We start from the raw sequence: 9,259 nt of genomic DNA on the forward strand, positions 1-9,259 counted from the left end.
CAGCTGAGGGGAGGAGTGAGTGAGGGGCTGCGTGGTGCTTAGTTGCTGGCTGGGGTTAAACCACGACAGAAACGCAGCCTGGCAAAGGCCCATGCCCCACAGTGGTGGGTGCCACGGATCCCCTCAGCAGGACAAGATGCCGCCTGTCATTTTTCATTTCTGTAGTTCAGGCCAGTTCTCCACAGAAGTGCCTGACAAGGGAACTGCAGCTGGTCTGACAGTACCTAAAAATCACACTGCAAGTAGTGTGCTGAAGGCGTAGCCATCCGTTTGGTAGGAGGCAGGTAGGGCCGTCATGCTGGGGCCTGTGGCACGCTGGGTGGAGGTTAGCCCTCCAGCTTTGTCAGCCCCAAGTGAGACTTTGTTGGTCTAAAGCATAATTTAAGTTTTTTTTGTGTGGATTTTTTTTTTTTTCAGTTCCGAGCACTTTGAATACTTTGACGGCTGTATGACAACCTGTCACAGTGCTTTTACAATGTGAATGTGAGGGTAAGTACCGCATTTGCTAGGTTACGGGATGAGGGTGTAAAGGATGTCTGCGAGTGTCGAGGCTGCTGAGGTGTTTTTGGCTGACGCCGAAGGGTGGAGGGAAGGCAAACCCTGCTTCTGGGGGAATGGTCCCTAGTGCTGTCTGTACCCTAAACTGTGCCATGGGTTCAGCTAAAACTTAAGCAGAATGAGTGAGCAGGATTTTCAGACTAACCTCCTGGCTTGCTTTTATTTAGCAGGGCAGATGGAGCAGTTATACATGTTGCAATGTTTAATTTGCTATAGCATGGTTTTGTTGTTTGGGGTTTATTTTTTTTTTTTTTTTTTTTTGACAGGGTAGTATATCATTGTGTTCTAGTATACTGAAAGTGCAGGAAGTATGAACCAAGGGCAGACTGACACATTTTAAAATATTAGTGTTTGCCAGAGCATCCTGGTTGATTTCTAATACAGGTAGATATAGTTGTTCTCAGCCACCTTGTTCCCGATAATTTGTGCTGAAAATTATGCTCAGCTTTCAGTCCAAATTTATCATGTGATGATACAGACTAAATAAAGGATAAATTCTCAAGAGAGAGAACAACTCTTGGGCCTTCAATATAATATGAAATAGAAGGTGAAATATTTCAGACAGGATATTTTATTACATGCTATGTAAGATGATCTAGCATCACAAATGTGGACATAGTATAAACATAGAAATATGATAGTCAAGAGGGAGTTATGGAGAGAAGTGTGGTCTGGTGGTGAGTTTCTAGGAAATGCAAGTACATATATTGTCTTTTTTGCCCGTTCCCACAGTGGAATTGTAAATGCAAAACATACCACACTCTAGAACTGTTCATTAAAAAGCAATACTGCCAGGTTCAAATGGTTTATTAAGTAAATATTCATTCCTATTCTTCATTAAGGTACAAATTAGTAAAAATGGGTGCATGTTTGAAGGTACATTTTACTTGTTGTAATGGAAAAATGCTGCCCTTGGAAACCCACACCTTTGCATACAAATTGTGTAATTCTACTTATGTACTTATTTACGAGCATGTTTGTACATACAATAAACGCTCATGTAGATTTTGTGGATGCAGTGTTGATCTTGATGAAAGGTTGGTCCCAGCTATGCCAGTTACAGGATGAATTAGTGGCAGCTATTCAGCATTGTGAGAAAGAAAAAAGAGTAAAAACAATCACAGTTTTCACAAGAACAGTAATCACTGACCAAAAAAAAAGCATTTTTTATGATAAAGCAAAGAGAAAGCTGGAGTTCTTGGTTAGAAATACTTCTGTTACAGGCACAGCACTTTACTTAAGATATTTCTTTTGGAGAGAACTTCCCTTAGTCCTTTGGTGAAACTGTGTTCCCTGCTTTTTATAATGGCTTGTTAGAGCACATGCAGATCTGGAATGGAACAGAAGATTTTTGAACCTTACCTGGTCTCAAGAAATCTCCATAAAATCTACGGGCCAGAAGTACGTCCCAACCCCTTCCTACACTTCTCCATAAAGAAAAGGATAATCTTCTGGGGTTATTGGTTTCTATTTTAGGTGAAGTGACAGGGTGGTATAATGTATTTCAGCTCTGGAGCTGACCATTATTTTGATTTAAGATTTTTATTTTATCAAGCAGGTATTTTTCTTTGTTTTTGTTAGCTTCCTTGTTAAACCCTCATGAATTATTGGTGGTTGCCTTTGCAATTTGACGTTCTTACATGCACTTATACTCTGGCCCTTAGTTGAAATAATATTGCTTCCCATTGGACTCCATTCTGTGGATGAGTTGTTTTTCTAAAAAGGTCATTATCTGTAGGATCCTTGCCTCATTCGTTGAAGAAGTTGGAAAAAGTATAGTGACTAATGCTAGAAACTGGAATAAAAAAAGAGCTTCGTATGCAGACAGTTGAATGCTACCCTAATGAACTAGGGGTGTTTCTTTTGCCACTGCATATTTCCTGTCTGATGAGGAACCAGTCAGTTTTAATAGATTTTTCATAAGCAATCACTTGTTTTCATGTTCTTTATTTTGTGGTATGCATCTTGAGAACCTCAGTCTGATTTGCAGAAATGCAGAGCTTTTGCAAACACAGGTGAAATCAATGTATCACCTGTATTTTAAGCAGTCTCTGAAAAATATATCCTAGGTCTCTGAGCAGTCAAAGTTATTGGAGATATTTGACACTAATCTTTCCATACCTCAATTTCCCTTTGTGTAAAATAGGGGTTAATAGAAATACACCATCTGCAAAATGGGCTGCTATGAAGTAAATCTTGTTTGTGAAGAATTCAGATAGACACTTGGGTAATCTGGTCATGTTAGACAAGCCCATGAGTAGAATATCAACGAATTTGGAAAATAACATGAAATAAATAAGGTATAGAGTCATACTTTGAGCTCTGCAGACCTTGCAAAGTATTGAACAACTGGTTAGCCAGCAAGCACCACATGATGTGTGCTGAACAAGGTGCAAGTCTTACAGGAAAACAGCAAGCCATAGTTTAACTAAAAATTGTCCCTCGCTTCATAAACAGAAGGGGATCAAATCAGTAAGAAGGCAACCTATTGGTGAAATATTATTTAGGTGATACTTCAGTATAGTTTAATCCTTTTTAAAAACTTTCAGCAGCTTTTTTTTTTTTTCAGTTACATTTTAGTGTGTGATGGAAACATATCATTTGTTAGGTCAGTTAAACCATTTTTCTATCATTCCCAGTGACCAGTATCTCGTATTGAGGAAAAAGGTGTAAAAAGGCTGTGAAGTTCTTTGATGATGCTGTATGTAAGACGATCAATAATCTGTCTGATTCTTACTGCAGACTAATTTAAAGCCTGGAAAGTAAGACCTTAGGTTAGCAGGAGTAACTACATGTGAAGTACTTGGTAATTCTTGAATTGTTCTCATTTTGGGGCCTGTGTGGTAAAAAAAAGAGGGGTAGACTCTATTTTCTGGATTCTTGTCATTCTCAGGATGCTTGTTCAAAGATTACCACTATATAGTGTAGACAGTTGTGTCAGTGTTTATACAGGTCTGTCTTTATACAGGTTCATTTTCAACAGCTGCTGGGCTGTTCATCTGCTGATTGCATCTGATCTTACCTGCAGATTCTTACAATCATTTCTGTTGGGCTTGATAGCCACAGCAACCAAGTGTCATTAGCAAGGTTAGCTAATTCGCCTCCTTCTCCAGAGCATTACAACATACACTCCCAAACAGATCCTTGCAACATTTTATTGCTTAACTATTTTTCTTGGTTTTGATGGGGAAAAAGAAGGTATTTTCTGCTAGGTTAGTTCAATCCAAGCAGCAGCCCCTAGGGAATCAGACTGTGGTAGTATGGGGAGCTTGGCCACCCTGACCACAGCGTTGATAGAACAGAACAAGGGTCTGCATATCACTTACTGCAGTGCAAAGTCCTGCAATTTACCGAAAGTGCTGATGGAGGTAGGTTTACTCTTATGACTAACAGATGAGCCCTGCAAGTCTTGCCATGGTCACTTAAAGCGTCATCCCGCCCAGTGTTACCCTGAGTGTTGCTCTCCTAGAGTTAGGATGGCCTAACATAGCCATCAGAAGAGACCAGGTGCCCACCCTTCAGCTGCTCCAGCTGGTGTCTGGCATTTTGGCTTAAAGCCACCCTCACTGGCAGAGCAATGGGCAGTAGCTTTGCACTGGAGCAAAGGGGTGTGGGCCTGTGTTCCCTTTTGCCAGTTCTTCTCATCAGGAGGAATATATGCAGGTGGTAACACTTTACGTCAGCACAGGGTTATTACCAAAGGGTATTTCTGAAAGTGTTAAAAGACTGGTCTGTGCACTAGATGACCTCCAGTCCAGGAACATTTTCCCTTGTGCTGGCTTTGCTATGGTGGCAGTAGCCTCTGGAAGAAGGACAGAGCAGACAAGTCATAATTGACACTACAGCAGCAAGGTTCACCAGAGCACCTTGAAATGAGGGGCCCTGAATGCCCTAAAATGAAGGGAGCATAAGGCAGAGCGTTGCAGCTGAGATCTCTGGGATCTTAGGGCATGGGCTTAAAGCACACTAACATGCATTTTTCTGGGATTTTTTTGTTGCATTAAACTTATCTGAATGAATTGATTCTTTCTTCCTGCCAGGGAAGAGCTTTTGTCTGAAGATGATAGAAAATGTGCACACTCTTCTGGAGATGACTTCTTAAATGTGCAATTACAAAAATGCCTTCCTTCTTCTAATGATTTTAGAAGCATGCACTTTCCAGATTCCTTCATTTTCCTTGATTGCTGCTTCTCCTTCACCATCTGCCCAACGGTGACCTTCTTCCTGGGCTGGAAGTGCTACAGGATCTTTCCTTCAGACCTCATCTGCCTCATTTTTAAGTGTTTGTTGAAGTGGTTTATGTAATTCTTGGCAAGAGATCACTCCCTGACTGTGTGACTTGGTGGATTTGTGACACTTGTCTCTTGCTATTTCATTATGTGTTGCAAACTTTTTCATATGAGAGTGGAGTCACCGGTGGGAAGTATGGACTGCAGTAATGAGTTCTGTTTCGCGGCTAATCCGTGTTTAATGATTGACGTGCATATGTATTTTAGTTTCACTTGTCCTGTCTTACATCTCTGTTGGTATTTTCTGTCACACTCCCACCTTTTGCTTTTTACGTGCATACCAAGAAACAGATCCAGCTGGTCTAGCAGTTAGTGTCTCTGCCTCTTTCAGCAGCAGCTGTCTTTCCCCTGCCCTGGCTGTTCTGCACGTTCCCACTGCTTCCCTCTTGCATCCCTCAGTCTTTGATTGTCAAGTAATATCTTACAAACCAACCAATTAATTTCATGTTACTTGGATCTAAAATTAATCGCTGAGATTATCTCATTTTAAGAATTTTTCTGTGAAGAAACGAGGAATTGGAGACAATTTCTTATGTGGTTTGGGCTCCCTAACACAGACAGTACAGATCTACTAACTGCTTTTGTTCATCACAGAGTGGCAGAGGCTGGAAGGCCCCTCTGGAGATTGTCTAGTCCACGTCCCAGCTCAGAGGAGGGTCAGCTTGAACAGTTGGGTTTTGAATATCTCCAAGGATGAAGACTCCACAGCCTCTCTGCTCAACCCATGCCAGTGTTTGACCACCCTTACAGTAAATAAATTTTTTTCTAATGTCTTAAAAGTAAGTGTTTTCTTGTGTTTAAGGCATTTTCTTATGTTTAAGCTTATCTCAGACTTACAGATCTGTCTGCTTGTAAGTCTTAAATGATTGTGTGTTTCTCTGTGCTTAGAGTTTTGTTCCTAAATATCCCAAGATAAGATGAAGTAACTACAAATGCCACAATGCTTAGGAGGACACCCATTGGATACATGGGTTTGCTGCCATGCACATTTTACTGAGAGCTCTGTTGAGAGAAGAACAAAACCTCTGCAAAGATCTAATCAGGTGCTTCATTTTAGATACTGAAAGCAATTCTTCGAACGCTTTTGCCCAAATAAAGACCAAGGGAGTGCAATATTTTGTTTATAAACATGTACAGTTATTTTCCTGTAAGAAATGAACACCTGTGTCTGGCCTTAGCTTACTGAAAGCCAGAGTCCTGCTAAAGCATTACTCATTGGAAGACTATTCCAGTATCACGATTAAAGTTCATGATCTGCAGGTTAGACTAGTGTAATTTGATCTGAGTTTTTCCTTAAAATGGTCTGGGAGCTATAACGTTAACAAATGACATCTGTCTATCGAGTTGAGGGAAGGTAATGCAACTGATAGCACTCACCTTCATCCAGTGCTATTGTCTGGCAGCCCAATAACTACAGGTAAAAATTATTATTCCTGTGTTTACATAGGTGTTAGTAGTCTCCTTCCTGAACAATCTTTGCTTACTGGCTGTGGCTAATTATTCCTCACCCTAGATCCAGAGGCAGCCTCTGAATGAGGAACTGGAAAGGGTCAGCATAGTTCAGAAATCCCATTTATGTAATGCTTTCCAAATCCTTTTGTTACTATATTCAGATAATATAATAATAATATAATTATTCTAATAATTGATTTATTTAATTAGTAGGACTTCTATCTTTTACCATAATATTTTGTATTATTTTTTATTGTTTTGCAGGATGCTATGCTTTTCTTTGCTGTGAGAATAGGTGATTTCTTGGCTAAATGTAGTTTTAATTTTTATACAGCTAGCTTTGTAGCCATGTTTTCCACACTCTGTATTTTGATAGCACTATGACAGTGCGGGTTATATCTATGCTAGTTAACAAATCCTATAGTGTTCTGTGATTGAAAACAGACTGAGACATGCCCAACCTGTTGTACTGCATTCATTTGGGTGACCTGCCCCAAAAGTTACTTGACACATCAGTAAAGAAGAAATACTGAAAGCAACTGGATCCAATTTTGGTGATATCTTTGCCTGCCCAGCCCCCTGAGCAAAATACTTTTCTACAAAAAAAGAATTATCGGGTAAGATAAGAATTGTATAGTATAAATGCCTGAGTCAAATTTCTTTAAGAGGAGAAAGCAGTTAATGCCTCCCAATACGCAGTACAGGGAGACATCATGGATGAGATGAGATTTCTGCTCTGTATGAAATTGTTAGGGAGAGAGCTCAGCCATCACAAGGAAAAGGACCTGTATGACAAAGAAGGTAGGGTGACTGTATCCAGCTGAAGTCTTAACAAATTTGAGAGTGTTAGGAAATATGAGATAAGAGTGGGGTGGGATTGGGCATCTCGGAACCATCATTAAAATGCTCTGAAAAGAAAAGTTGTGGTTAGAGATGCTTTTCCTATGCCTGTTTCTGTTGCTTTTCTTGGTAAGTTGTCTCACATAGGGGTCTAAGTAGAGTTTCAGAGTGCTCCTGTTTTAGGTTGGGCTCTGCAGAGAAGGTGTCAGGAGATCTTAAGGTGCATGATGGTACCCACAGCCTGAGTTACAGACAATGCCTCATATTCACCTGCAAGTCCTTAACAGACTTGTCTCCATAGCCAGGAACGGGCCTAGATTGTAATGTTAACTATCTCAGGACGTTGTTGATTTTTTTTTTTTTTTAACAAAAATTATGATACCAAGGTAATCTTAACTGTCAAACTGGGATGTGTGTACTTTGCATTGTGCATTGTTTCGTTTCATGTACTGTTTGTCATTAACAGTCTTGGCATGACTGTTATAGGTAGTAAATATATTCTGGCATAATTAAAGCAGTTCCGCTTCCTTCACAGGCAAAACCTCAGAGATGGTATCTCTGGAGGGAGATATTAGAGCTGACTGAGAAGTTGCCAACTGTTATTTATCTGTTAACCAGTACATCAGGTACCATCTTTCTGAATCACCATCCCTGACCACCTCTGTATTAACGCTTACAGTGACCTGCTCTGGTCCATAGGCCATTATTTTGGCAATTGTAAAAAGTGAGTTAAAAAAAAGACTGTTTTTTTAATCTTATTTTTTAGCTCATTATATGTGTTCAGCTAAAAAAAAAGTAGTCAGAGAAAGTAATTTGAAGACTTCTATTTCATCTATGTGAAAATCAATGCAAAACAATATAACTTAATTCTTAACAAGGTAGCTGACTTCCCTTAGCAAGGTATCCATAAGGGATGCACTTCTGAGGATATACCCAATTAGCTCTGCTGCTGCAGCCAATGTTTATGAACATACATTCATGGATCCTGATCCTGTTGCTGCCACTGTGTAAGCAGATTGTTTGTCACTGAAGTTTTGGACAGGCACAGAAGCCTGCTTGTAATACTAAAGTTGTAGCACCTGCACAGTCGTTATACACTTAAAATTACTGTGCTGAAGCATCACCTCCTTCTGTTGATCTTCAAACCAGCACAAAATGAAATTCAAAATACAGGCAAAAATTCCGTTAAGGCCCGTAAAGAGTACAGGATACTGTGGGGTTTCTAGTGCAAGGGCAGGACTACAGTATTTTTCATACCTCACAGGAATGTTGTAAGAAGCATCTTAATATTATGTGATGGGAAGGGACATAAATCTGTATGGATAAAATGAAATTATGCATAAGCAGTTAGCCTTTGATGAAGAAGAGACATAAGTTGTAAACTCTTTGGAAAGCCCTTCTCCATGCCACCAAATCATTTAAATCACAGAGTGTTCTTTGGGGAATATTAGAGCTGCAAAAACTAGCCTGGCCATAACTTTATGTAAGGGACAAATTAAATACAACTATTATCTCTTGACTGTTTGGAAAATGAAGGCCCTGTTTGCATTAACAAGGCTGAACTGGATGATTTCTCTTGGAAAAACACTTGGATCCTTTTTTCTGCGTTTTAGAAAAAAAGTGTAATTTTTCAGGTGACTGCTGCATATTCTATATTTGAGCCTTTATTTGAAAAAAGATTCAGGGATAACAAATTCTAGTACAAATATTTGGGTAATACCTTGTTTATTTCCAGGACAGATACCTTTAAATGGATTTGAAAGAGAACCATCCAAAGATGAATTTTACCAGTAACAGAAACACTTTTTAAAAGGAGCGCTTCTCATCAAGCGTAACCATACTACCTAAACAGATGCTATTTAGTGAGATGACTGACCTTAAATTTAGCCATGACAGAAACTTGCATTCCTCAGTTATTCAGGTGGACTATAGATTTCATTTGATGACTTATTTTATGATAAACTCCTTTAGGAGTGCAATAGTATTCCACCTTGGTTCCTTCTCGTGGGTGTTGCAAAGCAGCAGTGTCGTTTTATGAGTGGCTATTGCAAGTCAGAATGAGCCTGGAAAGGCGACTGGTCTGTACCTAGCCTCCCAGTCAGGGCTGGCGAGGACAGCAC

This window comes from Haliaeetus leucocephalus, unplaced genomic scaffold (assembly GCF_000737465.1).
Source record: "Haliaeetus leucocephalus isolate CR32 unplaced genomic scaffold, Haliaeetus_leucocephalus-4.0 Scaffold992, whole genome shotgun sequence".
Classification (NCBI taxonomy): domain Eukaryota; kingdom Metazoa; phylum Chordata; class Aves; order Accipitriformes; family Accipitridae; genus Haliaeetus; species Haliaeetus leucocephalus.